The following is an 8,675-nucleotide window of genomic DNA, read 5'->3' as shown; positions in this document are numbered from 1 at the left end:
TTAGACTTGAGCAAGAATTCTGTCTTTGCCTGTCTATCCTAAGAGTCATCAGCAGCCTGCCGTTTTACCAGCAGACCTTGGATCCATTATCCTCTGTCACCAGTCATCTGACCTGATAATCTTGGGTAAATCAAGTCTCTAGACACCCACCAAGTGGCAAGTAGCTGCAGAGGTACTTTCTTCACCTACCAATGTTGTCAGCAGAGAGCTAGTGACAGTTTGGGGACCTGTCCCCTTACCTACATCCCAAACGAATCAGCAGAAGATGCAGAAGAGTACTCCCCTCCTTCTGTTTCCATATCAATGGAGACAGAGTGGGGAGTTTAAACTTTTGGTTTTATATATCTGTGACAACTAGTGCCTCTCTTCTTTCCAATTAGAAAGTGAGGGAAGGAGCTCCAAGAGGAAGGAACTAGATACATGTTTAAATCTGCATAGGAAGTCCTGGAAATACACCTGACCAACTCAAAGGTGAAACTGACTATGACACCATGTCTGAGAACCAAACTACAGCATAAAATACCACCAAGGTTTTTTTTTCTGTTTTTATTATTTTTAAATCATTTTATTGGGCGCTCTTACAGCTCTTATCACAATCCATCCATCCATCCAATGTGACCACCAAGGTTTTCAAGGTGCTTTCTAAGTAGCACACAAAGCAGACCAGAATCACTGCAAGGGTTCCAAAACTAAATTGTCATCGGAACCAGAGCCAACAAAAATAGACCAGCATCAAGCTGTGCACTAAACCTAAACAGGGTAACTGCTTGCTGAAATAGAAGACTTAATTAGGCTCCTGGGTCACCTGTGTTAGGTTGGGTTCTCTAGAGAAGCAAAATCAATGACTCTTGTATGTGCACATATAGAGAGAGACTTATGTCAAGAAATGGCTCACATAGTTGTAGAAGTGGGTACGTCAGTCTGGTTCAAATCCATGGGTCAGGTATAAGTGGAAAGATTCTCCAGACAGGCTGGGAGATGCCAAGTTTTAGGAATCCAAGGTCAGTAGTCTGCTGATTGTTCCTGGGATTGACAGGCAATAGAACAGGTTCATAAACCAGATGCAGGATTCAAATGAAGAAGTCGGTCTATACCAGTGGTTCTCAACCTTCCTAATGACGTGATCCTTTAATATAGTTCATGTTGTGGTGACCCCACAACCATAAAATTATTTTTGTTGCTACTTCATAACTGTAATTTTGCTACTGTTATGAATTGGGTGACCCCTGTGAAAGGGTCGTTTGATCCACAAAGGGGTCGTGACCCACAGGTTGAGAACCGCTGGTCTATACTAAGAGGAGACCACACCCTGCATAAGACCTCCCTCAATTGGCTCAAGACTGAGCAGATTAACTGCTTGGCTGCTTCACAGAAGATCCCATCATGGAGTTGACCACACTGTGCTAGATCATATCATGGGAAAATCCTGGCCCGGCTAATATCCAAAAAGGCCAGGATCCAATTGAAGAGTTAAGTCATAATATCAAAAGAAAAACAAAAGCAAACACTCCCATCAAGTCAATGCTGACTCATAGTGACCCTACAGGGCAGGATAGAACTGCCCCTGTGAGTTACCAAAACTGTAACTGTAAGGGAGTAGGAATGGCTGGTGGTTTTGAACTGCTGATATTGCAGATCACAAGATTTAGGGAAATAAAAACTTAAAAGAGAAAAGACAGTAGATGACAATACTAAGATGAGTCAGATGTTGGAAATATCCAAGGCTTCAAACTGGTTCATTCCAGTTTGATCCTTGCTAAGAATTTTTATTCCAGAATCTAACACTGTAGATTCTGATTCAGTATATCTGGAGTGGGACTACAAATTCTGAGCAGGGGCTGAATAGGAATTAATCAGTTCAAAGCCCTGGAAATGCTTTTCTCCCCCTGGCCCCCCAGGGACAGATATGAGTGGGAGTAACCATCAGAAAAATGTTTCAAAAAACATTATAAATTCTGTTAAAGCAAGTGAAAAAATAATAAAATTAAATAAAATAATAGAAGTTGGAGGGGAAAAAACAAATGGAAATTATAGAAATGAAAACTATAATAACCAAAATAAAAATCTCATCGGATGGACTCAGTGGTAGACTGGAGATGGGAGAAGAAGAGAATAAAATGCCTCCGATGTTATCAAAATAGAGACTATAAATGGGGGTGGGAAGAAGTCGTTGCAGTACCAGAAGGAGAGAATAGACCAAAAAGCCCCAAACCCATTGTGATCAAGTCAAGTCCAATTCAAGCAAAGCCATAGAATTGCTCCATAGGGTTTCCAAGCCTGTAATCTTTACAGAAACAAACTGCTACATCTTTCTCCCTTAGGTTCTTTTAAAAGGGAGAGAATGGGACGGAAAATGAATTTAAATTAATAATGGCTGAAAATGGCCCCAATATAGTAAAAGATAAAGCCCTGGTGGTGTAGTGGTTAAATGACAGGCTGTGATCTGCAAGGTCAGCAGTTCAAAACCACCAGCCTCTATGTGGGAGAAAGATAAAGCTTTCTATTTCTGTAGTAGTCTAGTAAAGAGTAGGAATCCACTCAATGACAGTGAGTTTGATTTTGGTATTAATTTTATAGATACAATGGACTCCAAAGGCACCTTATCTTAAAGGAGCCATGCACCCGACACTATATCTGCTGACTCCAGTTGAGTGGGAACTGATTCAGGGGGCTGGGGGCTGGCTAACAAGAGCTGGTAAGGCTCTGCCAGGTGACGGAAGGTGGAGTGTGGTAACCCTTGACACTACTGCCTTCTCAGGGCCTGGGACATGGAGCTGATGTCGGCTCCCCAGAGCACTGTGTAACTCCACCGGACTCTGGAATTACAGCCTGTCTGGGAGACTGGGTAGCCCTGCAGTCTGGGCTCAGCACCCAGGGTTCCCATGCATGCCGCCCCAGGGGCTGGAAAGGTGGGGGGGACAAAGGCCCCTCCGCCCTCGCTTCGCCTCTCCTTGAATCCAAACCCCAAGTTAGCTGAGTTCCTCTCCCCAGGATCGTCACATCCCCTGCTACACGGACAGCGAAGCCCATGTGCAAAGCCACCACCACCACCACCCCTGCCTCCTGTGCTGCTGCCGTCCACCCCCAACCCCCACTCCTCTCCCTGAATCCAGACCCCAAGTTGGTTAAGCCGATCTCCCCAAGATCGTCACACCCCAGCTACACGGACAGCGAGACGCCCACGTGCAAAGCCGACACCCCCCCCACCACGCCCTCCTGTGTGCAGAGTCTGCTCCGCCTCCCCCCTCCTTGGATCCTGAATCCAAGTCGATTGAGCTTCTCTACCCAGGATCATCACGTCCCCTGCTACACAGACAGCGAAGCCCACGTGCAAAGCTTGGCCCTATGCACCGAGTGTGAACTGCAGCAGCGGCGGTGCAGACTCGGCACACAGGAAGCGGGCGTCGGGCTTTGCTCATGGACTTCTCTGTCTGTGTAGCAGGGGGCGTGGCGATCCTGGGGAGAGGAGCTCGATCAACTTGTCCAGATTCAAGGGGCAGCGGGCAGGGCAGGTAGCCCCAGAGCCAAGCCAGGGCTGGAGATGACTGCAGCCCCACCCACAGGAATATAAGAAGAACCATATACTGTACTGTAATGCTAATTTTCTGGTGCCTGCTTTTAAAAGGCAAGCTGTGACTCTGGAACCAAGCACAGTGTATTTATGTAACCCAGTATATACAGATATTATCATTTCAACTGATAATCACTAGCATACCTCAGTTCAAACAGGCCACGTGGTCTCGGCCACCTGTGACCCCTAGCCACCGTGTTAGACAAGGTGGCTCCAGAGGGTTGTCCAACAAAATCTGGAGATGGGTTCTGTCTGGAAAGCCGACAGCATTTTCCTCACGGAGGAATTTCACAAAACCAGCCTTCAGCGTCTGTTCATACGGAGGTTCTAATTACATCAAGAGGTGTTTCTTGGGGGAGAGGGAGCACTTGAACAACTCATGTTAAAAGCGATTTAACCATGGAAGTGTATATGTGAATACTATATTAAGAAAACCACTAAGATAACTAATAAGAAGAAAAAAACAAACGACCAATGGTTACCATAGGTGAAGGAGAAATAGTGGTTGCATAGAGGGCATTGAGTTTGTCAATAGTGGTGGAATAATTCGGAAAAGGATATCAATAATGGTAGTATAACATGAAGAGTATAACCAATGGCAATGAATTATACAAGTGGAAGTTGTGGAATTGGAGAATGTTTTTTATTGTGTATATTTTGCCACATTAGAAGATAATGATAATTACATTAATAATAATGAGTAAAAAAAGCGGTGTTTCTTCTATTACATAAGTGTGTTTAAAACTGACTTCAAAGGACCACAGGCCAAGAAAGTACCCATTTGGGTGCTTAGGCCACACATTAAGGGAACTTTTAATAGACATCACTATTACGGTTGAATAGCACGATGTCACTAGAACTGACATTACATATACCACACCCCCACTGACCGCCTCCTGCACCAGACCATACAGAAGCAGTGGCAATTTAGGGAGTACTAACATGACTTGTAAAATATAATTCCCATGTATCACCTGATGTAATGGCAATCATTGTCACATAAACAGCTAGCAAAATTAAAATTATACCTTGAGATTGCAGTACCTTATGGCTGACACAGCCATGGGATTTGAAGCTTCCTTGTAACTGGGTAACGATGACAGTGCTGGCTTGAGCGCTTTAAAAGGTGTAAGAAGTAAATTGTCTGAGAGTTTTGGCCTGAGCTTCAGAGAAGTGACTTGAATACCAACAAAAAGAAGCTAAACAAAAATAGGAAGCAAGGAGACAGATGAAATGGGTGATTTTTTTTTGTCCTACCCAGCAGGAGACTGCCCAGCCACACTCACACCACCTGAAGCCCTACCCACTGGTCCGGGGACACCACCTGTTCCTATACCACCTGATCAACTACAGATGGTGACCAACATCAAGCGAACACACACTCACCTGTGTACACACATTCCCATCCTTTATTGCTCCCACCAGGAAACAGGTGGTGAGCACCCAGAGCAAACCAACATACAATCACAATTAAATAGAAGTGTGCAACCACAGTGTTGCAGAGACAGCAATCTCAATCAATACAGAAACAAGTAAAAGTGGCTCAAACAAGCAACAAAAATACAGAGTCAGAAAAGCTTCCTGGACAAGACACAGCATGGGAGGTATATGATAATATAGAAAGACCAAGGACAGGGCAGACAAAATCAAGGAAAACACAAGCAAAACTCTAGGGGAAAAATCAAGAAAACACTACAGCCCCCACCTCCGCCACAGGTCCTAGCAGCTCTGGTAGTGGGCAAAGTGTTTCTGTATTGATTGAGATTGCTGTCTCTGCAGTTGCACACTTCTATTTAATTGTGCTTCCTCGTCCTCTGCCCTCCCCCACATCTAAGATGCCCATAAGGTAGGTTAGCTCAGTCGAAGGGGCAATGGAGGAGGAGCCCAAAAGGAGATCAGTGAGGTTGTCAACCTTCCCTGCAAAATTGGAGACAAAGCCAAAGCAGGGAGCAGGAATGGATAAATCTTCAGACAAAAAAGTGCAAACAAATGGGAAAGAGGGAGCAAAGAGAAAGCAGGCTGAAGTGGCTATCCAAGAAATTAGAGTTACCTTGCTGAAAATGGAGAAACGAAAAATGAGCAGAGTCCAGCCTCCGTTGAAGCAAGAGAAAAAGGAAGCCAAGTCTGATTCATGTTTATCTACCATGTCTTAAAAAAGCCTGGTGGCATAGTGGTTATGAGTCTGGCTGTGATCTGCAAGATCAACAATTGGAAACCACCAGCTGCTCTGCGGGAGAAAGACGAGGCTTTCTATTCCCATGAACAGTTGCAGTCTCAGAAACACACAGGAGCAGTTAGTTCTACGCTGTCCTATGGGATCACTGCAAGTTGGTACGGCAGTGAGTTTGCTTTTGACCATGTGTTATTAGTGGACCTTGTTATCTCCCTTCTGGTACAATCCAGAGGAATCTTTTTATCAACTGTTTTGTAAATACACGGTTTTTAGTAGCTCTAGAAATATTTTTAAGAAGGAAGAAATCCCACGTCACCCAATTAAAAAAAATCATTTCATTCGGGGCTTGTACAGCTCTTATCACAATCCATACATACAATGTACAAGCACATTTGTGCATATGTTGCCATCATCATTTTCGAAACATTTTCTTTCTACTTGAGCCCTGGGTATCAGTTCATTCATCCCATTTTTTTAAAGTATGAATGCTTCTTTTTTTAAGACATGAAATAATTTACTGGTTGTTTATTTTGTGATAGAACTAGAAAATAGTAGGATGTTGAATTATGGGAAGAGTCAACTGTCTTGGGTGTCAATGAAACATTCCATGGGATTGGATGGGGGCAGTTTGTAATCACCATTATGCATTTATATGACTTGAACACTTTAAATTCTGTTTCTCTGTTGTTGTCATTTTTAGAAGAAATGTGCTTGAAAAATTTCCTCATCATAGCTCTCTTGTCAGAACTGTGTGCATTCTGAAACACCTTTGGTCATGGTAATACAGTTTTCCTGATAACTTTGTTATGTGCTTGAAATTTTGAGTGTGCAGTGCATGTGAATTAAATCCTGAATTAGTGGGGTTTATGATGTAATTACACCTTGTCAATATTTGAAGATAATGGCTCTTGATCTCTTAAGGAAAATTTGCCTTTAATTTAAAGCTGGAAAGTCACTGGGATTTAGAAAGGATTTATAACTACATGTCATTTTAGAACTTCTGATACGAGCATTAAGACTTGTGTACAAATCTCTACTAATCTCAAAACCACAATAAAATACCAGTTACAAAACAATAGAAAACAGTAAAGGAGCAAACTGACAAATAAATTTAAAATTAGAAACAATAAAAAATTAAATAAAAATCCAGACAATTAATACTATAATTTAAGGAATAGATAGTGCATTGAAAGGACAAAGGAGTATAATTGAAACAAAAGAAGATAGAATTCATGAAACTGAAAAGAAATCTCTCTATACTAATCTGCTAGAGGAACAATAAAAAAGAAGCGGTAGAAAAGCCTAATATCATGAAGTGTGAGAAAATATGTGTTCAAGAAGTTGACCTCAAACAAACACCATAAGACCCTAAAAGGGCAAAAAAGAAAAGCCATATCATAATCAAACTTTCCAAAACCAAAGAGAAAAGAAAGAATCCTGAAAGCAAACAGGGAAAAACAAATAGTTTCCTCCAAAGGAGGACCAATAAGCTCTTATTTCTAAGATGAAACCTTGCAGGCAAGGAGGCAATGGAATGATGTATATCAAGTTACAAAAGCAAATGTTGACAAATGAGAATTATGTACCCCCCCCAAAAAAAAAGAATTATGTACCCAATAAAACTATCCCTCAGATACAAGGGTGAAATTAGTACATTTCCAGATAAACAGAAATTAAAGGAATTTGTAAAAACCAGATCAACCTTACAAGAAATGTTAAAGGAATTCCTTTGGACAGAGAACAAACAATGGCAAACAACCTGTGATTAAGATACATGACAACACCATCCAGAAGCCAACCCAAATACAGAAGTGCGGTTTTAATTTGGGGCTGTTAACTGCAAGGTCAGTAGTTTGAAATAACCAACCACTCTTCAGGAAAAAGATGAGGCTTTCTTCTCTTAATTACAAAGATTGACTGCCTCAGAAACCTACAGGGGCACTTCTACTTTGCCCTATAGGGTTGCTGTGAGTCAGAATCAACTCAATGGCAATGAGAAAGTAAAACAAACCTATAAAACTGAAAATAAGGAACCAGATATATCAATTTATAAATGAAAACCAGACAGATTTGTTGGTTCTTTTGGCAGTCCGGGGTACTTTCAGTATCCTTCACCAGCATCACAATTAAAATGCATCAATTCTTCTTCAGTCTTTCTTATTCAATGTCCAAATTTCATATACATATGAGGTGATTTAAAATACCATGGCTTGGGTCAGATATTTTAGGCCTCAAAATTACATCTTTGCTCATTAATACATTAAAGATGTTTTGTGCAGCAGATCTGCCCAAACACAATATGTCATTTTATATCTTGGTTTGCTGCCTCCATGAGAATTGATCCATTAGCCAATAGAGAAATGCAAATATGAAAAATGAGATATCATCGTACTCCTGAATTAACACTACTTTTTTGTAAGCCAGAAAACAACTACTGAAAAGGATATAGAGAGACTGGAACCCTCAAACACTCCTACCAGGACTGTAAATGGTGTGACTATTGTGGAAAACAGTATAATGCGTCTTTTAAAAGTTAGAATAGAAATATCATATGATCCAACACTCCCACTACTTGTTATATATCCTAGAGATGTAGAAAATGAGGGAGAGTGGAACAATTTGGGGAGGGATAACAATAATGGTGAACAACACAATCAGTAGAATCAATGGCACTGAATTATACATATAAAAGTTGCTGAAATGGTGAATGTTTTGTTGTGTATATTTTTGCCTAAATGGAAAGAAAATTACATGAATATCAATAAGTATGGGGAAAAAGAAAATGTTCTAAAATTGATTGTTGTAAAGATTATACAACTCATTGAAATTGTTGAACTATTGTGTAATATGTGGACAAAGTGCCAATAAAACTATTTTTTTTTAGAAATCATTTTATTAGGGGCTCATACAACTCTTACCACAATCCATACA

At 41.2% G+C, this 8,675-nt stretch overlaps 1 pseudogene; it reads left to right on the top strand.

The window, feature by feature from the left end:
* Nucleotides 1-5,406: 5,406 nt before the first annotated feature.
* LOC101646732 lies at nucleotides 5,407-5,699 on the top strand (annotated as a pseudogene).
* The last annotated feature ends 2,976 nt before the right edge of the window (nucleotides 5,700-8,675 follow it).

Source organism: Echinops telfairi, unplaced genomic scaffold, assembly GCF_000313985.2.
Source record: "Echinops telfairi isolate 266 unplaced genomic scaffold, ASM31398v2 ScPeMD7_19;HRSCAF=73, whole genome shotgun sequence".
Taxonomy (NCBI): domain Eukaryota; kingdom Metazoa; phylum Chordata; class Mammalia; order Afrosoricida; family Tenrecidae; genus Echinops; species Echinops telfairi.
The sequence above is the reverse complement of the archived record's forward strand: the minus strand, read 5'-3'. Positions and strand labels throughout refer to the sequence as shown.